Source organism: Meriones unguiculatus, chromosome 12 (assembly GCF_030254825.1).
Source record: "Meriones unguiculatus strain TT.TT164.6M chromosome 12, Bangor_MerUng_6.1, whole genome shotgun sequence".
In the NCBI taxonomy this organism is placed as follows: domain Eukaryota; kingdom Metazoa; phylum Chordata; class Mammalia; order Rodentia; family Muridae; genus Meriones; species Meriones unguiculatus.
In genome coordinates, this window is record NC_083360.1 from 42982831 (window position 1) to 43008608 (window position 25778).

Genomic DNA, 25778 nt, shown 5'->3' on the forward strand with positions numbered 1-25778 from the left:
AAAGAGGAAAAGAAATAAAACATTGGCTCCTCTTTGTTTGTGTGTGTGTGTGTGTGTGAGAGAGAGAGAGAGAGAGTTCATCAGAAAATAAACTTGCAAAACAAATATTTAATTCAAAATCCAGAGTTGACAAAAGCCATTGAGAAAATATAGTTCCTACAAACCATAAAGTTTATTTTAGTGGGTCAGGCAGAATAATGCCTCCCTTAAATAAACAGGAAAACTGAGTACCCTGTCTATGTGACATAATGGGCTGCACAGATCTACTTAAAGCTCCAGAACATCAAACCACAAGAAACGTTGTGGAATGTGAAATATTTAGTCTAATAACATCAACCCTTCAGGGGGGGGGAGGTAAAAAGAACTTCCCAGCTATTTTGAAGAGTACAATATGTTGTCTTCAACTATACCTGGCCCATGTGTATGTAATGCAACACTATCCTATCCCTTTGGTGAATGACTCTAAGTCTTATGTAAGCCCTGGTAGCCATGATCCAAATTTCTTCTTTATTGCATTTTATTTTTTTTTATTTTTTTTTTATTATCAGTTACATTTTATTAACTCTGTATCCCAGCTGTGTCCCGATCCCTCATTCCCTCCCAGTCCCTCCCTCCCTCCCTCCCTCATCTCCACCGTGCCCCTTTCCAAATCCACTGATAGGGGGGGACCTCCTCCCCATTCATCTGATCCTGTTTTATCAGGTATCTTCAGGACTGGCTGCAAAGCCCTCCTCTGTGGCCTAACAGGACTGCTCCTCCCTTCGGGGGTGGGGAGACCAAAGAGCCAGTCATCGAGTTCCTGTTAGAAATAGTCCCTGTTCCCCTCGCTTTGGGAAACCAATTGGTTACTGAGCTACCACAGGCTACATCTGAGTGGAGGTTCTAGGTTATATCCATACATGGTCCTTGGTTGAATGTCAGTCTCAGAAAAGACCCTGTGCCCAGATATATTTGGTCCTTGTGGAGCTCCTATCCTTTCCCCATCAGACTAACTCCCCTTCTTTCTTATGATTCCCTGTACTCTGCCAAAGGTTTGGTCATGAGTCTTTGCTTTGAAAACACTGCTAGTTAGAGTCTTTCAGATGCGCTCAGTAGACTCCTGTCATACGTTCAATGCACATCCCATCTGTCTTTCTAAATGAGGATTGATCATCTTACCCCATGTCTGCTCAATTGATTATCTTTTTTAGGTGTATAGATTTCATTATGTTTATCATATTTTATAGGTCTATATAAGTGAGTATATCCCATGTTTGTCTTTCTCCTTCTGGGATATTTCACTCAGAATGATCTTTTCTAGATCCCACCATTTGCCTGCAAATTTCATGATTTCCTCCTTTTTGATTGCTGAGTAGTATTCCATTGTATAAAAATACCACAATTTCTGTACCCATTCCACCGTTGATGGACATCTGGGTTGTTTCCTGGTTCTGGCTATTACAAATAGATCTGCTATAAACATGGTTGAGCAAGTGTCCTTTTTGTGTACTTGAACAAACTTTGGGTATATACCTAGCAGTGGTATAGCTGGGTCTGGAGGAAGCACTATTCCTATTTGTCTTAGAAAACGCCAGATAGCTTTCCAGAGTGGTTGTACCAGTTTACATTCCCACCAGCAGTGGAGCAGGGTTCCCCTTTCTCCACAACCTCTCCAGCATGTGTTATCGCTTGAGTTTTTCATCTTGGCCATTCTGATGGGTGTAAGGTGATATCTCAGGGTCGTTTTGATTTGCATTTCCCTGATGGCTAATGAGGATGAGCATTTCTTTAAGTGTTTTTCTGCCATTCGATATTCCTCTGTCGAGAATTCTCTGTTTAGCTCTGTTCCCCATTTTTTAATTGGATTACTTGGATTGCTGCTTTTCAGCTTCTTTAGTTCTTTGTATATACTGGATATTAGTCCTCTGTCAGATAAAGGGTTAGTGAAGATTCTTTCCCAATCTGTAGGCAGTCGTTTTGTTTTGATGACGGTATCCTTTGCTTTACAGAAACTTTTCAGTTTCATGAGGTCCCATTTATTGATTGTTGCTCTTAGAGCCTGTGCTGTTGGTGTTCTGTTCAGGAAGTTGTCTCCTGTGCCAATGAGTTCTAGGCTGTTCCCCACTTTTTTTTTCCAATTGATTTAGGGTATCTGGTTTTATGTTGAGGTCCTTGATCCACTTTGACTTTAGTTTTGTGCAGGGTGATAAATATGGATCTATTTTCATTTTTCTGCATGTAGACATCCAGTTGGTCCAGCACCATTTGTTGAAGATGCTGTCTTTTTTCCATTGAATGGAATTGGCTTCTTTGTCGAATATCGAGTATTCATAGGTGTGTGGATTTATTTCTGGGTCTTCTATGCGGTTCCATTGATCCTCCTTTCTGTTTCTATGCCAGTACCATGCAGTTTTTATTACTGTTGCCCTGTAGTACAGCTTGAGATCAGGAATGGAGATACCTCCAGATGATCTGTTGTTGTACAGGATCGTTTTGGAGATTCTGGGTTTTTTGTTTCTCCATATGAAGCTGAGAATCTTTTTTTTCAAGGTCTGTAAAGAATTGAGTTGGTATTTTGATGGGAATTGCATTGAATCTGTAGATTGCTTTTGGCAGTATGGCCATTTTCACAATGTTAATCCTACCAATCCATGAGCACGGGAGATCTTTCCATCTTCTGATATCTTCTTCGATTTCTTTCTTCAGAGACTTGAAGTTTTTCTCAAACAGGTCTTTCACTTGCTTGGTTAGGGTCACACCAAGGTACTTTATGTTATTAGTGGCTATTGTGAGGGGGGTTGTTTCCCTAATTTCTTTCTCAGCCTTTTTGTCTTTGGTATATAGGAGGGCTTCTGATTTTTTTGAGTTGATTTTGTATCCTGCCACTTTGCTGAAGGTGTTTATCAGCTGAAGGAGTTCTCTGGTTGAATTTTGGGGGTCGCTCATGTATACTATCATATCATCTGCAAATAGTGACACTTTGACCTCTTCCTTTCCGATTTGTATCCCCTTGATCTCCTTTAGTTGTCTTATTGCTCTGGCTGGGACTTCAAGTACTATGTTGAAGAGATATGGGGACAATGGACAGCCTTGTCTTGTCCCTGATTTCAGTGGGATTGATTTAAGTTTCTCTCCATTGAGTTTGATGTTAGCTATAGGCTTGCTATATATTGCCTTTACTATGTTTAGGTATGTGCCTTGTATCCTTGATCTCTCCAAGACTTTAAACATGAATGGGTGTTGGACTTTGTCAAATGCTTTTTCGGCGTCTAAGGAGATGATCATGTGGTTTTTCTCCTTCAGTTTGTTTATGTAGTGGATTACATTGATGGATTTCCGTATGTTGAACCACCCTTGCATGCCTGGGATGAAGCCTACTTGGTCATGGTGGATGATATCTTTGATGTGTTCTTGGATTCGGTTTGCAAGTATTTTATTGAGTATTTTTGCGTCAATGTTCATAAGAGAGATAGGCCTAAAGTTCTCTTTTTTTGTTGGGTCTTTGTGTGGTTTAGGGATTAAGGTGACTGTGGCTTCATAGAATGAGTTTGGTAGTGTTCCTTCTGTTTCTATTTTGTGGAATAGCTTGAGGAGAATTGGAGTTAGCACTTCTTTGAAGGTCTTGTAGAATTCTGCGCTGAAGCCATCTGGTCCAGGGCTTTTTTTGGAGGGGAGACTGTTAATGACTGCTTCGATTTCCTTGGGAGATATAGGGCTATTCAGTCTTTCTACCTGATCTTGACTTAGTTTTGGTAGATGGAATCTTTCAAGAAAATTATCCATTTCATTTAGATTCTCAAATTTTGTGGCATATAGGCGTTTGTAGTATGACCTAATAATTGTTTGTATTTCCTCAATGTCTGTGGTTATGTCCCCATTTTCATTTCTGATTTTGCTGATCTGGATAGTTTCTCTCTGCCTTTTAGTTAGTTTGGCTAAGGGTTTGTCTATCTTGTTGATTTTCTCAAAGAACCAGCTTTTTGTTTCATTGATTCTTTGGATAGTTTTATTTGTTTCTAGTTGATTGATTTCAGCCCTTAGTTTGATTATTTCCAGCCGTCTGCTCCTTTTGGGTGTATCTGCTTCTTTTTGTTCTAGGGTTTTCAGTTGGGCCATTAAGTTGTTTGTATGTGATGTTACGAATTTCTTCTTGCAGGCACTTAGTGCTATAAATTTTCCTCTGAGCACTGCTTTCAGTGTGTCCCATACATTTGGGTATGTTGTGCCTTCCTTTTCATTGAATTCTAGGAAGTCTTTAATTTCTTTCTTTATTTCTTCCTTAACCCAGCTGTCATTGAGTAGTAAGTTGTTTAGTTTCCATGTGCGTGTCGGCTTTTTGTTGTTTCTGTTGTTGTTGAGGTCTAGCTTTAGTCCATGGTGGTCAGATAGTATACAAGGGATTATTTCAATCCTTTTGTATCTGTTGAGGCTTGCTTTGTGGCCCACTATATGGTCTATTTTGGAAAAGGTTCCATGCGGTGCTGAAAAGAAGGTGTACTCTTTTGAGTTTGGGTGAAATGATCTGTAGACGTCTATTAGGTCCATTTGATTTAGGGATTCTGTGAGTGCTTTTATTTCCCTATTTGGTGTCTGTCTAGTTGATCTGTCCCTTGGTGAGAGTGGAGTGTTGAAGTCTCCCACTATTAAGATATTAGGATCAATGTATGATTTAAGCTTTAATAATGTTTCATTTACGAATGTCGGTGCTCTTGTATTTGGGGCATAGATATTCAAGATTGTGATGTCCTCTTGGTGGATTTTTCCTTTATGAGAATATAGTGGCCCTCCTTATCTTTTTTGATTAACTTGGGTTGAAAGTCTATTTTATTAGATATTAGGATGGCTACTCCAGCTTGTTTTCTGGAACCGTTTGCTTGAAAAACAGTTTTCCAGCCCTTTACTCTGAGGTAGTGTTTGTCTTTGTTGCATAGGTGTGTTTCTTGGATGCAACAGAATGTTGGATCCTGTTTCCTTAACCATTCTGTTAGCCTGTGTCTTTTTATTGGTGAGTTGAGTCCATTGATATTGATAGATAATAGTGACCAATGCATGTTAGTTCCTTTTGTAATGGAGTCGATGATCTAACCCTGATTCATTGCTTGTTTGCTTTTCATTTTTGTTGGGACATTATCTGTATGCCCTGTTTTCTTGGGTGAATTTGTTTTCATTGGATTGGAGTTTTCCTTCTAGTATCTTCTGTAGGGATGGTTTGCTGTGTAGATATTGTATAAATTTAGTTTTGTCATGGAATATTTTGTTTTCTCCATCGATGTTGATTGAAAGCTTTGCAGGGTATAGTAGTCTGGGTTGACATTTGTGATCTCTTAGAGTCTCCATGATACTTGCCCAGGCCCTTCTGGCTTTCATAGTTTCTGATGAGAAGTCCGGCGTGATTCTGATAGGTCTACCTTCATATGTTACTTGGCCTTTTTCCCTTGCTGCTTTTAATATCTTTTCTTTGTTCTGTAGATTTAGTGTTTTGACTATGATGTGACGTGATGTGTTTCTTTTCTGGTCTAGTCTATTTGGAGTTCTGTAGGCCTCTTGTATATTTATGGACATCTCTTTCTTTAAGTTGGGAAAATTTTCTTCTATGATTTTCTTGAAAATATTTTCTGGACCTTGGAGTCTGGAGTCTTCTTTTTCGTGGATTCCTATTATTCCTAGATTTTGTCTTTTCATAGCATCCTTGATTTCTTGGATATTTTGTGATTGGAACTTTTCTGATTTTACTTTTTCTTTGAGAGAAGTATCCATTTCTGCAAGTGTGTCTTCAGCTCCAGAGATTCTCTCTTCCATCTCTTGTATTCTGTTGGTGATGCTTACTTTTGTGGTTCCTGATCTTTTCTCCAAGTTCTCCAGCTCAAGGGTTTTCTCATTTTGTGTTTTCTTTATTGATTCTAATTCTGTTTTCATGCCTTGCACCATTTCTTTCATGTGTTTGAATTTGGATTCCTGTGTCTCTACGATGGCCTCTATTTCTTTTTTCATTTCCTTCTTATATGCCACTAATTTTTCCTCTACTTGTGTATCTATTTGTTTGGCTATGTTTGCCTGTGTTTCTTTAAGGATATTGTCTATTTCTTCTTTCTTTGCCTCCAATTGACTGGCCATCTCTTTGAAAGACTTGTTCATTTCCTCCTTATGAGCCTCAAATAATTGGGCAAGCATGGCTTTAAAATCATTTTCCTGTGCTTTTGCTGAATTGGTGTATCCATCGATTTTGGGGTTTGCTGGTGAAGTCATGATGTCCTGATTTATGTTGGAAGTGTTCTTTCGCCTACCTCTGGCCATTGGCTTATCTGAAACCTTCCCTGTTTGTTTTTGGATTCTGCAGATCAGACTGGTGCTGTCTCTCTCTGGTGTCTGGAGAGTTCTTCAGGAAGCTGAGCACTCTCAGCGTGTGCTGAGGACTAGCTGTACCTGTGGGAGGAAAGTACGCAGGCGCAAACGGGGCAAATGCAAGCGTGTGTGTGTGTGTGTGTGTGTGTGCGCGCGCGCGTGTGTCTGTGTGTGTAAGTGTGCGTGGATGAGTTTCTCGAGGGACAGAGTGATGGCTAATGTTGAACCCTTGAGTGTGTGGGAGGGGCTCTGTACTGTATATGTCGCAGGCGCTAATGATGATCGCAGCGCAATTTCTGGTATTAACTGTCTTAGCTCCTCAATCAGGCCCACAGGGCAGGAACTTCAATGTCCCTGTGCCCCTCTGTTTCCCAAAGTGGGTATGTGGGTGGGAGGGGGGTTCGATGCCTGGCTTCTGATTTAGAAGGACCCAGGATCTGGGGAACTGCAGATTCTCAAGGGTGCACTCACTTACAGGCAGGTCTCTTGGCCGGGATCGTGGTATCCGGGGCTCTCTGCTCTCTGGTTTGGCCCTGCTTCTTTGATATGTTCCGCCAGTTCTGTGCTGCTGTCACTGCCAGGTTCTGAGGTCTTGCTGCAGCTGGAGATTTCAGGGTGGTCACTTCAGCAGGGATGGGGTAATCAGGCTCTCTGTTCTCTGGTTTGGCCCTGGTTAGTCTTAAACTGGAGGGCTGTGGTGCCCCGCCAGTTCAGTACTGCTCCACTGCCACGTCCTGCTGTAACTGGAGACTGGCTTGCTAGTCCCAATGCTTTCTGGGAAGTCCTGGGATCTCTTCGTTGTGCTCTCCAAGCTTGGGAGGCCCAGTGCCTGGTGTGTCCAGGTTGTATGACGTTTCTGCCTGGTTTCGGTGAGTATATAGCGTATTCTCTGTCACTGTGGGATTGGGCGGGTCGTACCATCAGTGATGGCGATCCTGCAGAGCTAGTATGGTGTCTAGCAGATTCGCGCCCTGGGAGGATGGTGCAGCCGCTGCGCGAATCTGGGACTCCGGGGTACGTACTGCTGGCTTTTGTCTGCCGCTAAAGTGGTTGGGGCTCCGTCTCAGCGGTTGTATACCCCAGGCAGTTAGGTCTGCGCTGAGAAAGATGAGTCCGCTGTGCCGCTGTGCCGCTGTGCCGCTGTGCCGAGGAGGAAGGAGGTCTGGGGGAAGGGAGTGCAGCAAGAACAAAGGATCTTTTCTCTCCCTCCCCAAGCAAGTCTCCGGGTGACCAGAGGCCAAAGTTTTCACCTCCTGCGATGTTCTCTGGTGTTCAGAAAGCCTCGCTGTGGTTTTCCTGGGTTGGGGGTCCTTCCATTCTCCAACTCAGAAGATCAGGTATCCCACCGCTCAGAAACTGTGTGTGCTAGTCGCCATCTTGGCTCCCTTTATTGCATTTTATTTCTCAACATCGGATGTATTTCACTGGCTCTAGTAAATCATTAAAGGTTTTGAATAATTTTGTTACATGTGGAACATGCCTGTGGCTTCGGGTATGCTAATTACTCAAAATTGCTTTGCTGCATACTAGACAAATGTACTGAAACATCACAATGTACCCTATAAATTTGCAAAATTTTAAACATTAATAAAAACTTCGAAATATCATTTAAAATGAGAACCCTCTTCAATTATAAGTTTAAAAATTGCCTTGAAGGAAAAAACAGATATTCCAAGACTAAGACTTATCAAACATGTAATTGCAGGCTCGGAGAAGCTCTTGTAGTTGAGCTGTACAGAATTGCTGAGTTAGTGCCCTCAGAAATAGCCTGAAGCGAAGCAAGGACTTCAAGACTTACAGCCACAGACCTTGCTTCTCCCTGAGATTAGAAAGAGATTGTATCACAGGTGGTCCATATTTCTGACATGAACTCAATGACTTGGTCCTTTACCTCTGCCTCCCCCATCCCAGGGAGGAGCAGCCTTGTTAGGCCACAGAGGAGGACATTGCAGCCAGCCCTGAAGATACCTGATAAGCGAGGGTCAGATGGAACTGACCTCCCCTCTCAGTGGACTTGGAAAGGGGCAGGGAGTAGATGAAGGAGGGAGGGTGAGATGGGGAGGGAATGAGGGAAGAGACTACGGCTGGGGTACAGAGTGAATAACCTGTGATTAATATTAACAAAATAAAAATTTAAAAAATAACAATGCAAATAAAAGAAGAAGAAGAATCGAAGCAGCCTGTGCCCTGATTCAGCTTTGTGTGTCCCTTTGCAGAGAGACACTAAAATGTCACTGAATCTGCTTACCAAGGCATATGTTGAAACTTTGTGTTGTGTGCTTATGTGGCCAAATTCCAGTATCGTTTTTTACTACAATTCTTTAACTTCCTGATTCTCGTGTTGCTTTTTATCTATTTTAGTTACATTGCATGTTAGGAGAAAGTTAAATGCAGTTTTATTTTTTTTATAGTACAACTCATACTTCCCTGTATTACCTGGATCTGCTTTGAAGATGTTAAGAATTAATGTACAGGAAATCATGTAGACTTCTAATTCTGCAAATTAAGTAAGTACAATTTCAATTACTATAAATGAAGGTTCCATTGTTCTTCTTTGATATAAATTACATACAGTTATGTGCTTATATGTGTCTTTAAACTTAATAGACTACAGAATATTTACTTATTTCTATGTAAAGCTGAAGCCTATAGAGATAAATGTCTTGTTTAGATGTCATAATTTCAGCTCAATTAATGCTTTTATAACAGTGATGGTAATTATAGCATTAATTATAGCTATAATGATCCCTCTCACATTTGCCTAGGCAGTTACAATAGTTTTTCCAATGTAATGTATTTGGAAGCTGAAGAAATGATGAGGCTTAGTAAAGGAATATATCTCCTGTTTGGGAAATACAGTATCCCTTAAGCACCATCATGTATCCACTTTTTTGGGTGACCTAATGGTTATATTAACCTTGCTGATAAACATAGACCTTTATGAAACTGAGGATATAGTGATGTTATATTTTTCACTGTGAATTCCACATTAAAAAACTCACAATGTTGTCTAATATCACAGAGTGACTAGGTGTGAAATACATGTAAATATACTTTCTTACAGAGTTGCATATTGATCAAAGACTATAATGATAACTTAAGGAAGTGATGAGGGTACAAAGACCTGCTTAGGGTCTTTTAGATTGTCGGAGTAAAAAAAAATCAAGCCTGAAATAAGCAGGTTAAAAAGCCTGTCTCTTGGAGAAACAATTATGTCAAATTGAAACTTTAGACTTTGTCCAGATGTAGGACTGGAGAGATGACTCCACAGCACTCCTTGAGAAAAAAAGAACTTGTTTCCAGGATGCATTTTAGTTGACTCACAGCCACGTGTAACTACGACTTCAAGGGATCAGACAACCTCTTCTCGCTTTTCTTGGTACCTATCATATGTGCACATGTTCCATACATACATATACCTAATTAAAATAAAATAACAATTTACAAAGTATATGTTGAAGCTACTAGTAGCATATACCATTGGCTTATATATCTGAAGATTTCTGAATCATATGTACTGATGTAGTCAATTTTAAAGATATCTCCTGATTATCACATTGGGAATACTCCTTTTTTTTTCTAACCTTGGTGATTCCAGGCCACTGACCCATGCCCACTGTCACTGTCTGAGTAAGAGTAGTTTTTGCAATTAATATGCAGCCAGGGATCAAACTGTAGGCAGAATTGTATGTCTCTTACTTAATGAACTAAGGTGTCTACTGCTGTAGTGAAGCACAGAGAAGAGATAGCAGCTAGTAAGGTTTAAATAGGCAATAGAATATATCTAGTGAACTCTACTCTTTGACATTCTACAATAAATTTTGGTATTGGCCTTTGAAATTTATGTTCAGGTAAAATTGAGAAACTTTTTACAATATGAACTAAGTACAACCCATTATGCAAATCCAGTATTATAAAGTTACCTGCGTATAAAGTCAAAACAATCTCTAAATGCCATAGTCTATTTCAGTTTAATATGTCAGATAATGGTAAGAAGCCAAAAAAGCAAACAAACAAAATATACCATTAGGGCCCATGTATTGGAGCACACAATGCTTTTCAAGTAATGCACTGGCTAATACTGCTTTTAGGCAAGGCTATTTCCTTAACAAGTATTTGGTTAAGTATTGTATCTCCTGCCTACAAAGTAGATAAAATCAAAATAGTGTTTCTCCACTCCCCATTTTCTTTGTATTAAGATTAATGAGTTCTATGCAGTGATCAGATTCATTGTGTTCTCTTTCTATGGAATTGTTTTAGAAAAAAACAAAAACAAACAGCTTCTTAGCCAGGCACGGTGGCACCCATCTGTAATCCTACCACTCAGGGAGGCAGAGGCAGGTGAATCTCTGTGAGTTCAAGTCCAGCCTAGTCTACAAAGCAAGTTCCTGGAAGCCAAGACTACACAGAAAAACCCTGTCTTGAAAAACGAGAACCAAAACAACAACAACAAACAAAACAAAACAAAGAAACCCATATTCTTCAGTAATAATACTATCAAGTAACCTTTATTCACTGAATGTGTTCTACCTATAAATGTCCAATATTTAGTGTTCTGGAAATAGCTGGTGACCACCTCTATTGTATACTCTGAAGTCACAATTGGGTGTTTTTTTTCTCCTCCCATGCCCCTCCCTCAGTCCACTGATAGGGGAGGACTTCCTCCCCTTCCATCTGACCTTAGCCTATCAGGACTCATCAGGATTGGCTGCTTTGTCTTCCTCTTGATACAGGCTGCACTGAATTAATTAAATCCTAATTAGTATCTTTTTACTTACATAGCTTCTCAGAAAATATCTTTCATTTCAAAATCATGATGTTAACTTGTGTCCTGCTTCTGGCAATAATGGACTATATTCATGATTGATGATTTTCCTTCTGCATAATATTTCTACATCCATGTTTACTTTGTAAAGTGGCAATGTTTACACTTTCATACTTCGGTATGTATAGTACATTTGCTTTAAATTCACTTACTGAAAACAAAATGCCATTTCTGCTTTGGAAAACCCTTTCTGAAGTGTTTATTTTTCTTCTGAATCTGTAATTGGTTTTAGATTTAAGTCACACTACAGCTCAAAACCATTCCTGAGGGTAATGGTGAGCTTCTGTCTTGCAAATAAAGAGTAATTATCAAGAGGAAGAATCTAAAAGGGGGAAATAGGTAAATTATGCTTAAAATTTTCCTTTGAAAAATCAGAATTCAAGGAAGCAATTCAAAACTTATATGCCATGTTTTCAGTGATAGGAATTAAATCCAGGTAGTTACATGTGCTAGGCAGGTTTTGTTTTTAACCTTGAGCTCAATGTCCACTTCAAATTCAGGAGAATATTTTAGAAACAATAAGAATATTACTCAAAGCCTTGGTCCTGGCCAAGATAATATCTGTTTCACTGTGGTCAATCAATAGTCATCTTAGACATAAAGAAAAAAAAAAAAGTATTCCAATAGTCCACTCTTTTCTGTGCTCTTTTTTGCACCTATTCAGTGTTGTTTGGGCACTGGAATGGGTGATATGTGCATAATCCTTGTCTGGGCATTGGGCCAACATGCCACAGCAAGAGTTTGTTATTCTTCTTAGTTTAAACAGATTTGAGTCTCCACTAGTAACCACCATGTAAGGTAAGAAGTTTGTTTTTCTGTCACCAAGGCTGACAGTCATTGTGGTCTCTAGGCATAGTGCACATATCTAGAAGGTAGTTTGACAGGCTCAATATATCTATTGAGCAAACTAGCAGCATTCATTTCCTTACTAGGGCCTAGGGTCTACCTAGCTATAGATGTTTTTTGCTCTGACTTACAGTACCAAATATCTGTTCAGACCCATTGAACAGATCTCAAATACAAGAGAAAGCAATTGTTGCCCCCATTGAAGTTGTGGCATTACCGTGCCCTCAGACACATTTTAACTGGCATATTATTACTGTAGAATGTAAATGCATTGGTGGAAATTCTTCCTCCAAACATACATAGCACCTTCCTGCATTACAAAAGCTATCCAACACAGAAAAGCCTTACCCTTAGTTTGAGCTTCTCGTCCTCTTGTGCTGAGTCTAAAGCAGGTAATGATTTTTGCAATAGGATTATCCTGTTTAGTGCTATAATACAACAAGAGAGACAGTGGACTAGTCAACTATGTAGATTCAGAGGAGAGTAGGGAAGATGACTTTGGGAGTTCCCTGCCCAAAAATTTATAGTTAGGTAATTAACTCATAGCCAAAGGATTTTATTCAACAACTCTCTAGCTTTAGGGCATGTATATTTCACCATTGCAGGATGCCATCTTTCAAACTCTAAAATGTTGATTTTGCTATTTATTTTAGGTACTTTAGCATATCTTTAAACTAATCAAGGGTTAGTGCCATATTATAAAATGCTTTCACAAGATTTAACCAGGATCAGGGAGGATCCATAACTTCATACTCTAAATAAGTATCAACTGAACTTCAGATTCTTCAACTAAAGATATTTAAATCCAAAGTAGCATGAAAAGTTCATATTGTTTATATCAATTATTTTCTTAAATGCTGCACACTAAATATAGCTGTATAGAAGGGAAACATTATTATATTAACCCTTCCTATAACATATTATAATTTCTTATAAGTCATTTATGGGGTACTACTATGAAGCCAGTGGTCGTCTCATCACCTCAGATTGCTTCAGTGGGGGCTGGATGAGGATGCTTAGCCTTGCCTATAATCGAAAGCAATAAACACACACTCTTGCCTGTTGCTGGTTATGCTAGCCACTGGAATGAACTTTAAGAATATAAGAGGCTTTAGACCAGCTCTATTACTGTTGCCTCTCCATGTCACATATGTGGCTGCTTTTAGGGCTCCTGACTGGGAAAATAATTTCTGCATCCAACAGATTATGCAATAAAGCAATTTATACAGTATACTCTCATGTGGAGCATAACTGCCTACACTTACATAATTCTTCTCACTGGGAATCCTCTGACTTTGCATCTACCGAGAGATGTACATTGTTTTACTTATTTTGGATTTATAATGAATTAATATATAATTCTTTCCAGCAGTCACCAAAAGAGCCCAAGAATTATGCACATAAATAGGGAACCAGAATGATCTGCCTTTGTTATATGTCCACTGGTGCTCATAATGGTCTACTCTGGTTAGGTAAGCTCGGCTGCTCAGCAGTTGCGATAGGTTCCTACTTCATGAAGTCTGTTTCTTCCTTACCAGTACATGTAGAAAGCATCACAAGTACCTTCTTCAGTTACTACTGTAAATGACTTTCAGACTCTAATACCTTCCAGAAGCTTCCTAGGAACTCCAATTCAACACAGTTCTTACCATATTTACCTTTCAGTGGATCAAACCTAGTCCCTTTGTCTGCTTTTCCCATTTTCTCATGGCTTCTAAATTGCTTTCATATATTAACAATTTAATTGACAGGTCAGATTAAGTCATTTGTATCAATCAAAGTTCCTCCTTCAACCTAGTGATCAAACCCTGCCTTAGCTGCTCATTGACTCCTCTAAATTTCTGTAGCAGTCATCAGTTTCTTGCTAGATTGTCTATATTTCTTGACTCTCCAATAAATATGTTCTTATCCAGCCTGATAAACTGGGCATCAAAAACAACCCACTGTGTCAAAATCGCATACTCATAATAAAGGGCAAACAGGAGTCAGCTGGATTTATAAAAGCATATGAAGCAACTAAAAGCCAATCATTGATTTTATATTATGTTTTAAAATAATTGGCATTGCATATTTTAAAGTAAATATTGGCCCAGTAAGATGACACATTGGGTGAAGTTCTTGCTGTAAAAGTTTGATAACTTGAGTTCTGATTCTAAGCATACTCGTAAGCTGCAGGACAAGGTACATGTCACAAGCCCTGCTCTGAGGAGTTGTGGTTTTAATAACTGTTTTTAGAATGTCAATTAATCAATTAAGCAGACTTTAAGAATGAACTTTGATGACTGTAACCAAACACGAGGAACATGAAGATCTCAGTCACAGGAGTCTGGGGAGAGGTTCTTGAATAAAATGCCTGCTATTCAATAAGTACACATGCAGCCTTCATATACCACATATATACATACCCAAAAGCGTAGGTAGACATATATAATTGCACACATATTTGTGCACACACACACAAACCATCCATATCTATACTCAGAAGCACAAACATTTATATACATATACCACATACATGTACATATATATATTCATGTATTCACACCCATACATACAGTGAAATATACAGAGATGTACACATATGCATTCACATACGTGAATTCAGTCACAGTTTTCAGGTTTTATGTTAGAAAGATTAGCTGATTTTTATGTATCTGTTTTATAGTTTTGAATGTTATTAAATTTACAAAAGAGAGCAACTATCCTTGTTGTGTACTTGAGCATATTTTGGATACATGCCTATAAGTGGTATAACTGGGTCTTGAGGAAATGCTATTCTTAAGAAAAAGTGCCAGATTGATTTCCAAAGTGGTTGTACCAGTTTACATTCCCACCAGCAATGAAGGAGGGTTCCCCTTTCTCCACAACCTCTCCAGCTCGTGTTGTCATTTGGGTTTTTGATTTTAGCCATTTTGATGGGTGTAAGGTGAAATCTCAGGGTCATTTTGATTTGCATCTCTGATGGCTACGGACATTGAGCATCTCTTTAAGTGTTTCTCTGCCATTCTATATTCCTCCATATAGAATTCTCTATTTAGCTCTGAACCCCATTTTTTTAAATTGGATTGCTTGATTTATTGCTTTTTAACTTCTTTAATTCTTTATATATTCTGGATATCAACCCTCTGTCAGATATAGAGTTGGTGAAGATCCTTTTCCAGACTGTAGGTTGTTGTTTTGTTCTGACAACAGTGTCTTTTGCTTTACAGAAGCTTTTCGGTTTCATGAGGTCCCATTTGTTGATTGTTGCTCTTAGACCCAGTGCTGTTGGTGTTCTGTTCAGGAAGTTGTCTCCTGTGCCAATGAGTTCTAGACTCTTCCCCACTTTTTCTTCTAACCGATTTAGAGTATCTGGTTTTATGTTGATGTCTTTGATCCACTTAGACTTTAGTTTTGTGCAGGGTGATAAGTATGGATCTATTTTTATTTTTCTGCATGTAGACATCCAGTTGGACCAGCACCATTTGTTGAAGATGCTGTCTAAAAACAAAAATTTACAAGGGAAAGAATCTTGAATAAAATTGTTGAAGGACATAAGAGGAAGTATTTTGACCAGTCTTGTCTGTAACATAATAAAGGATGTGGGCCACATCATTATTCTAGTAAGGCCTCTTTACAGATGTGACATCACGCCTGATGATATACTTGTTTCTCACATATATGAAATAAGGTAAGATACCTGGAATATAAAAAAACTCATGAGTTTTTATACACACATGTGTATGTGGGTGATGAAATCTTGGAGGGTTTTTTACATGACTATGGCTGTTTATGACTAGAATATTCAGAACATTTCACCATATATTTACACTATTAAATATTAAGTCAAATACCAAATGTTTGAGCTTGTTATGTTATTTTGGGCCAAAGGTTTGATGGGTGAGTTGGTGTCCCCCATCCTTAACTGAATGTCCCACCTGCTAGGCATGGCAACTTCGTGGGTCTAGATTTTATCTTATTCAAAATTACCCTACAAGTTTATTAGATTAGTGTAAACTTTGACAATTATGGACATTTTCTTTTATTATTTTACTTATAAATTAGCTTATTTACTTATAAATTAGGCCTATTCTTCTGTATTAAAATTTTTGTACTACTACTAGAAATAATTTAGTCCAATTTTTCTTCTTTGACTTTTTATTTTTGTGTTTTTTTTTTCATAAGAAAGGTAATATTTGTGTTTGTATGTGTCTTCATGATATTTGGTAATATGTGTATAAGGTTTGGAAAAGGAAATACTACCAATGTAGAGCATGTCTTTCTGAGTAGTGTTATAAAATGGTTTCCTCACCCATATGATACTCCATTATGACAGGCTTGAGACAGTCCTTGGCTGTAATAAGGTACAGTATTCTTTCACTTACAGGGATGTTCTAGCTAATAGACCTTACATTCTTCTCATGCTTAATCATTCCTTGTTTATAACATCACATATTTTATTATCTGAAGGTTAAATCTATTTATATATTTTTTCATATATGTAACCTCTCACTTCCTCATGTGGGCCATGTATGACTTTTAGAAGATGACATAAATATAATATTATTTGAAATGGTAGTTTTAAATCAAATGTATTAAAATTTTATTCACTTGTCAATTAATATAAAATAAATAATGAGATATTTATAAATCTGTCCTACTATTGTATAATTAATAGTATGTTTAAGGTTTGAGCACATATGAAATAAAATGTTTGTGTATCTGGCCATCCCAAGAAGATGCACTTCATTGGCCCAGCAATTCCTGGAGGCAGCAATGTAGTGACTGTAGCAAAGAGCCAGCATCAAGCTCTGTGATTCAAACATGAATAGTAAAGTGCATTTTGGTACCTTCTAGAAATGTTATGTTTAATGAACTTATACAAATCTTAGAATCAAAAAAGTATTTCAAGCTTTGTTTCAAACAAGTCTTTTAACATATAATCATTTAGTCAGCTGCAGATATGGATTAGCCACCTTGACACATGCGGTACTTCTCTGAAGTGTATTAGAAACACTGAAATTAATGGCCAGTATGTTTTCATAGTATAATTTTCAGTACAGATGGTGAAACATGAAACTTATAAAGAAGTAGGATATTTATTAGTCACACTACTACTTCTACAAGGTCAATTTTATCAGTAAGAATTTAACTAACAATTGAAAGAAAAAAAATCTAGAAAAAAATTTTGTCAACTATTTGCAAAAAATCAGAAAGTACTGACATCAAAATAAGGGAAGTTCAGGTATTATATTAATGTACTATTACTTCCATTCACCACAGGAAGTGAGTACTGATGTACAATGCTCTGAATACAGAAAGCTTCCCCTGCAAGAAACCCATTAAATACTGAACTCAATAAATACTAAAATCCCATATGATGAGAGAGACTGAAAGTAGCAAGAACATACATTCATTTGAAAAGGCTCTCTACCATTTACTCTCTGGAAGCTTCATTTTTTATTTTGAAGAAAATATTGATTATAAATAACACTAGACTACATTTTCATGGTTTGACTTAACTTTGTTTGAATTTCAGTTTCTTTCTAAGTCGAGATTTCAACAATAATGCCATTTCCCACCCAAGATTTTAGTAGAAAATACAAAATTTTAGTAGGAAATATAAAATGCTATTAGTGTTTTGAAAGGTCACGTGTATTTTTAACATTCACATACATGAACACTCTCACATATACATGTACAGGCACAAACACATAAACACACTCATATGCAAACACATACAACATTCATACTTTATCATACACATACTTAAAAACACATAATTCACACATGGACTGACAAAAACCCACAAACACATACACATCCTTCTCACACAGACACACACACATATGCTGTCTCCCACACATACACACTCAACTTCACACACTGCTTTGTAGATAATTAAACAAACATAAAGTATTTGACTGAATTTTTTTAATTAGGGTGTTAATTTTGTTATTTTTGTGGATTAATTTATTTTATCTCTCCATTTCTGTTAAGCGGCCTGGGAAAATATTTTGAGCATTGCCACAAGTTACTACAGGACTCTTTTCACTTTGGGGAATGATTTCACCAGCTTTTACAATTGACTTTTGCACAGCCAATTGGATAGATCAAGAAGGTAATAAAATCTAGTTTGAGTAGTCTACACAGAGGTCAGAATCACACTCTGTCAACAATATTATATTTTGATTGGGGAGAAAATGTTTACTGTCCTGTGATCTTCTAAGCTACCTCTTCTCTTTGAAATGTGCCAAAATGAGAGATAGCATACATTTCATCCAGGAAAACTTTCAATACATATTAATATTGTCATTCTCTGAAGATAAATATTATTCTTATTTCAGCTATGTGAAGGGTAGAATATTTCTCATGATTATGTATAAATTATAGATTTTGTAAATTTAGAAATAGCACCACTTACTTTCTATCTGTCCTTTCCAGGTTAGTGTTTTGCATAGGAAACTCTTAAATGAATCATTTAAATATGAAACTGAATGAATGAACTGAAATTGTGAAAAATATATAAAAGCTGATACATTAGTCAAAAAACACGGGTATGGTCTAATAAACAACCATGCACAAGAAGCTGGAGTTTCTACTAGGCTAGCTTGTTTTCAGCTGTTATTCCTGAAGTCTTTGCTGAGTGCTGCTTCTGTGCCCACAGATCCAGCTGACAGCTTTTTTAGTTTGTCTTCTGCAGCAGGAAGCTGAGCGTTCTAAACTTCATTAGCTGTTATACATAAGTACTAAACTGCTCACCAGGCAGATAGATCATTCTACAAAGCACAGTTCTTACTTCCCTGTCTCACACACAGTGGCTCCAAGAAAAATAAAAATAAACAAAAACAAAAACAAACAAACAAACAAACAAACAACTCTGCTCAAGTCACACCATGCTCCAGGCCATGGCTGCTCTGCTTGCTTATGCCACTTTCAACCCTGAATCCCTTTCCCCAATCTGTTTATCATAACAGCTAGTGCAGTAAATGTGAGTGGCCACAGGAAAAAAATTGAATTTTCTTCTCTCATTAAGTAAATACAATAATAATATTTTCTTGGGCAAACAAAAGTCACATTTAGTAGTTTACATTAAAAGTACATGAGCCCTCCCCCAATGTTTATATAATTAACCCACCAAAGCACAAGCCAGAAATCAAATAAAAATAAGTGGCACAAAAAACTATGGAACTTGTCATCTAATAGGAATAAAGATGGTGAGCAGTGGACACAGGTAAAAAGCAAGCATGCCAGGACATGCATGCATAATGTAGCTATGGGAGAAAAAAGTACAGAACACTTGTGCAGTTGTTCTGGATACCTCTAAATGAAGAGCAAGAGTGTTTGATGAGAAATTGTCATCACTGTGAAAATAAGTGCAAGGAGCTTGTAAAGGAACCTAGGGCAGAATGTTTGCTGAAGGCCAACACTAAGGATCAATAACAATAAGCATCATACTGATAATCTGTAGGCCTTTATAGACAAATATTTATATGTGTGATTTTTACCAGTAACTACATAAGAATAAAAATAGGATGATTTCCTATGTTCTGCAATTTTGTTTATTGCTAATCTTTTCATGTATATATCACTTTCTGACATTAAGTTAATTTGTTTATAATACAAATACTAATGCCACATTAAGATCAGAATCTGTATATTTTGTCTTCTATATGATATTATACTGTGTGCATGTGTGTTCACATGCATGCATGTGTGTGTTGATGTGTTGTTTCCTTCATTGTGTACAGTATGGTTCTCCTCCTGCTGGGGGGTGGAGGACTGTTTCCCACTAGCCCATAAGGACAGGAAGGGGAGGAGAGGAGGCACAGATCCGGGAATGCAAGCAAGCACATAGGGTGATCAGACACTCTGAGAACCACTTCAGGGAGCTAGTTCCATTTATTCCAGAGAACAAAGGCTGTATACCCATTGGGAAGGGGGGTGCTCCAAGGATAGGTATACATAACTGCTTAAAACTAGGCACTTTGAGGATGCTTGATTTGCATTAAACAAGCTCCTATCATGTTAATGGGAATACAGCACCTAATTATCCTGTAGGTGCAGGAAGGGGAGAGCTCACAGGGAGCTGTGTCAAAGGCCATATATCAAATGTTGTTAGAGGCATCTATGTCTAGGGACACTCTCCAGAAGAAGTCAGATGGAGAGCAGGAGGCCTTCCTGAGAAGAGAAAGTCCATCACCTTAATGCTGAGCTCAGAATGGCTGGCTATCAAGACTGGGAAGACTGCAACCTCAAACAAAAGGGTCCTTCTAACAATACAGTTAAGGTTAGTTATTTTTGTTATTTAAAAATGATTGAATTCGCTATAACATTCTCATTGATACATTTGTGTTTTGAAGTATTTTATGCCTTTTTACTTTAGCTACTTAAATGAAGTTAATTAAAAAAAAAAGCAACACTGAATTAATGAAAGACATTTGCTCCCAAGTTCATAAGAGCAAATGACAGACAATTTAGAGTTAAGATTTATTGCCCTTTGAGAATATTCCTCAGTTTGGCACATGAAGTTCTGACTTGAAAGTGCATCTATAATCTTATAACTTACATGCTTTGAATCATAAGAACCAAATCATCGACTTTCACTGTTTATTAAAATTGAGTAATAGCATTGAAAACAGAAGAAAAGATTGAAAAACACCCTTCATTTGGGAGGAAAGAATCTGGGTATTTTCATTTTGACCCTTTGGATAAATTGTCACCTGTGAAAATTAAACTGTAACCTTGTTCACCTCAGCCATTGGGAAAAAAAAAAAAAACAGATGTTTAAACTTTTTCATCCTGACACAAGTCTTTGGGAAGTGACATCGTTTAAAATCTAATTAGTGTTTAATAAGCCATTTGAAAATGATGTCATTCAACTCTCACAAATTAATCTTGCTCTTTCAACACCTGCTAGTATTTCACAACAGTAATTATTTCATGACAAAAGAGGCCTAAACCAGTTCCTATTAGCATAAGCATCTCTTGTAACTACTCCACATTGTTTCCTCCTGAAGAAATATTAATGGTCTTTTTCTGTTTTGAGAGTAGAGGATCTGCTCTAGATATAAAGATGTTTGCTCTCAATGGAGAAGAGTTCAGTCTCCTAAGATGAAATTTTAGATGGCCTTAGGAATTATCTTAAGAGATTGCCTAACTAACATCAGTTTAGTTTTGGAAGGATCACAGAGCAGACAACTTTAGCAGCAAAATACTTTCCCTGCAACTATCATATCAATTTGAAGTAGAACATTTTCTTTTTTATTATTTCATTTATTACAATTTATTCAATTTATATCCCAGCTGTGTCTCCCTCTCTCATTCCCTACCAATCCCACCCTCCTCCTTTTTCTCCCCCTCTGTCCTTCCCTAGTCCACTGATAGGTGAGGTCTTCCTCCCCTTCCATCTGAACCTAGCCTATCAGGTCTCATCAGCACTGGTTGCACTGTCTTCCTTTGTGGCCTGCCCAGGATGCACTCCCCAGGGGAAGATGATCAGAGAGCCTGTTTTAGAGTTCATAACAAAGAAAAACCTTGCTCCCCTAACTAGGAAACACATTTGGAGACTGAGTCTATGGGCTATGTCTGATCAGTGGTATAATGTCCTCTCCATGCTTTGCCCTTTGTTGGGGGATCAGCCTAGGCAGGACCACCAGGGCTGAGTTTTTGGGGCTTTCTTGGTCTCCCTTTAGAGCTCCTGTCCCCTCCAGGTCTTTCTATCTTTCCCTTCTTTCACTCTGCACTCTACCCAAAGTTTGGCTATGAGTCTTCACCTCTGCTTCGATACCTTGATCAGTAGAGTCTTTCAGAGGCTATCTGTGGTAGGCTCCTGTCCTGTTCCCTATTTTCTCCTGATTCCAATGTCTATCACATTTGTCCTTCTGAATGAGGATTGAGCATCTTCCCTAGGGTCTTCCTTGTTGTTTACCTTCATTAGGAGTATAGATTTTAGTATGTTTATGTCTTGTATACACTTATCAGTGTACACCATGTGTGCTTTTCTGCTTTTGGGTCACCTCACTCAAGATCACCTTTTCTAGTTCCCACCATTCGCCTGAAAATTTCATGATTTACTTCTTTTTAATAGCTGAGTAGTAGTATTCCATTGTATAAATGTATGACAATTTCTGTATCCATTCCTGAGTTGAGAGACATCTAGGTTGTTTCCAGCTTCTGGCTATTCTGAATAATACTGCTACAAACATGGTTGAGCAAATGTTCTTGTATAATTAATCATATTTTGGGAATATGCTTAGGAGTATATAACTGGATCTTGAGGTAGCACTATTCCTAATTGTCTGAGAAAGAATCAGATTTATTTCCAAGCTGGTTGTACAATATTATATTCCCACCATCAATGGAGGAGTGTTCCCCTTTCTCCACATCCTCTCCAGCGTGTGTTGTCATTTGAGTTTTTGATCTTAGTCATTCTTATGGGTGTAAGGTGAAATCTGAGGGTGGTAGAACACTTTCTTTAAATTGATCCTTGACTAGACCCAAATTGTCAAATGATTGTCAAGTATTTCTTGAACCAGTGCTTAGTATGAATGAGGTTAGATTTCAGCTCAATTTTGATGTTTTCACTTATTTATCATTAGTTTTAGTCAAACTATCAATTTCTGCACAAGAAGAAATATTACCTCACAGGGCTACAGATAATTTTAAAGAAACGTGACTGTGGGGGTTCTTGTCACATAGTAGAAAGGAAGGATATGCTTCAGTTGTTCACTTGTTCTTCTGTAAATGGAAAACTATGCTAAGTTTCTGTCATCTGCGACCATGGCTTTGAATCTGCCTCTGTAAAACAACAGTAACTGGATTTGAAAAGAAAGATTGTTAACTCAGATTTTTCTTCAGGATGATCTTTATGAAGGAAATCTCTAGATGTCTGAAAGCAGTTTATGATTTCCTTCAAAGTTGGTTCTTACAACTTTGTGCTCTTTTAACAGTAGCTAAGATTCTTGGGGACCTTGCTTAATGGTGCAAATCAGGAAGGTTGATTGTGATTCATGCAGAAAACACAAGACAATGGAGTGCTGGCTACAAACACGACATCTATATCATTCTCCACACCAGCCCCCAGAGTTCTAAAACTATTACCTAATGGGTAGAAAGAATTAGAAAGAATTTTAAGAGTGAGGTCTGAGGAACATAGTATTTATCTGGACTTGAAAGGAACACTGTACATGAGATCAAACAACAACTATGCTTGCCTGCCCAAGAATGATACAAGACTAAAGGAGTATTCCAGCATGGAATGAGAAAGGTTTCATGAGGTTCTACTCCTAAGGGAGGAGCTATTGACAGTTGATGGTGTCTGGGTGAAGGAGAGTTATCTATATTTAAGGGTGTGGCCTTTGTAATCCCACCACACTACAGTGGATAGCAAATCACACATGAGAATATGGAAGCACAAAAGGAATTAGTGGATTATTTTTAGGGGGTCAAATAATTGGAGTGAGCAGGTAGGAAATGGGTCTAGGAAGAATTGAGGTGACAACAATTAAGATATATTGTACCAATTTCTCAAAAAATCTTAAAAATATTATTTTTGCACAATTTCAGACTGGAGAGGTGGCTCAAGGGTTAATGGAACATGCTGCTCTTGCAAATGAAGAGTTCAGTTTTCAACATGTAAATGGGGTGGCCCACATCCATTTGTAACTCCAGCACCAGGGAATCCAATGTCTTCCTCATGAATTTTCGGGCACTGTACACACTTGCATATATATGAACACATAGGCACTTACATGCATACAAAAATCTTAGGTTCTCAAGATTTCAAGCTTTAATCTTTCAATAATATATACTGCACTTACATTATTATATTCTGTGTTTCATTCATCTTTATTTCGAAGCGCTATGTTTGTACATTTTATTCACATGTTAATTTATATATTTTATTTGTATGTGTTTTATTGTAGTTTTTTTTTTTAACTTTCACTCTTTGTATCTTGGGTTGATAATTAACAGTACAACTCCATCATTCTTGTAGTATTTTAACTACTTTTAAAATGTAGCATACATTGCTCAAAGTAAAATTTGTTAAGTATGTTTGATATCTTTTGACTAAAGTATATAAAAGAATGACTGTCATGGTCATCCATTGACCATAAGAGTATTCAAGGAATAACCAATTTTTTATTAGTTTATCTTTATAAAATTTTATTTATTTATTTATTACAATTTATTCGCTTTGTATCCCTCTCTCATCTCCTCCCAGTCCACCGTCCCTCTTCTCCCCATGTCCCTCTAATTATGCAGTTATTTGAGGCAAATGAAAAAAATTATTACTTTTTTTTTTCTCAATGCAGTTTATTCAGGAACCTTGAACAATCTTCTGACCCTGGGGAAAGCCAGCCCATAGCTTAAATAGCCTCTGGGTAGCCAACCCCAGCGTGCCACGTGGGCATTGCAGATAGGTCCACATACATGGAAGCAAGCCAGATCCTCAGCCTTAGCCAAATGTGGAGTTGTTTGTGACAGAGAGCACTCACCATCGGGAAGGTGGAAGGCGGAAACCAGCTTCATCTTTAAGGCGCGGCATTACGCAGCTCTCTACAGTTCCCCTTTTTGTTTTAGACGCATCAGGCAAGAGTAGAGGTCTGATCTCTGATATTAGAAATAAATTGGGACTTTGTACCGATGTTCATTTAGGTGTCATCCACCCAAAGAATATCAGACCTGACCGATACCTTTTTCTCAGACGCGGGATCTGGGGCATCAACCTGCTTGCAATCAAACATGCTCTTCTCTGGGTCGAAAGCAGCTGACCCTGAGTGCAGTGCTTAGCCTCGCATCCTGAGCGTGACATTTTAGCTTTTTATGGTGGCCAACAATGCTTGGGAAGACTGTCCTGCTTCAATGGGTGTAAAGGCCTGAATGGTCATGGCTGCATTACGCTGTTGTGAGGCTCTAATCTTGCATATATACCACAGGCAAACCAAGGAGACCAACACCAGAAGGCCTGCTAATGCTCCTATGCCCACCCATTCCTTCAGATGATTCATGGCTGCAACAATCCATGATGATAATCCTGTGGATAGTCCTGCGTCCACTCGGGTAGAATTTACCATGACAATGGCCACTCTCAGCTGCTCCATCATAATATCGAATTCTCCAGTCCAATTACCTAAAATATAGCTCGACAATTGTTTGGACAGATTTGCAGCATGGGAAAAATTCTCATATTGTATGCTAGTGACACAAAGTCCAGCATACTTCCATTGACAGCCAAGTTGAGCGATTTGCCATAGGGTATCAATTTGCTCCTGCACGAGGTCAATCCTCTGATTGAACACCATCAAGCCTCCTTTTAGTTAAGCATTAATTGCTTTTTGTACATCTAAAGCATGAGCTACATTGGCTAAAAGGTTATTCATGGTCTGAGCAGTCTGCACAGTATGACTCATGGCTAATGCCCAGGTGGTAGCTCCAATAGCCGCCAATGAGATGGCAGTAACAATGGCGGCTGTAATTCCAAAATCCCTTTTCTGTCTGAAGAGTCATAGCGTGATGGGCATCAACGGGCACAGGCACCCAGCGAGGCATGCGAGTAACCAGGGCATACCTAAATTCACTAGCATTCCAGCATTGGGCAAAAAAGCAAGTATCATTACCACAATTACTTGGCTCTGTCTGGGTAACAATGAATAAAAATGGGGGATATAAACAAACAGGTGTGGGCTTATAGGAAATATTATGAGAAGCCTTAACCCCCTCGTTGGAACATCTTGCATCAGTTCTAGAACTAGCAGTGGTGGTGTCCGAGGTCTGAGTAGGTTCAGGAGACCATTGCCCCCAG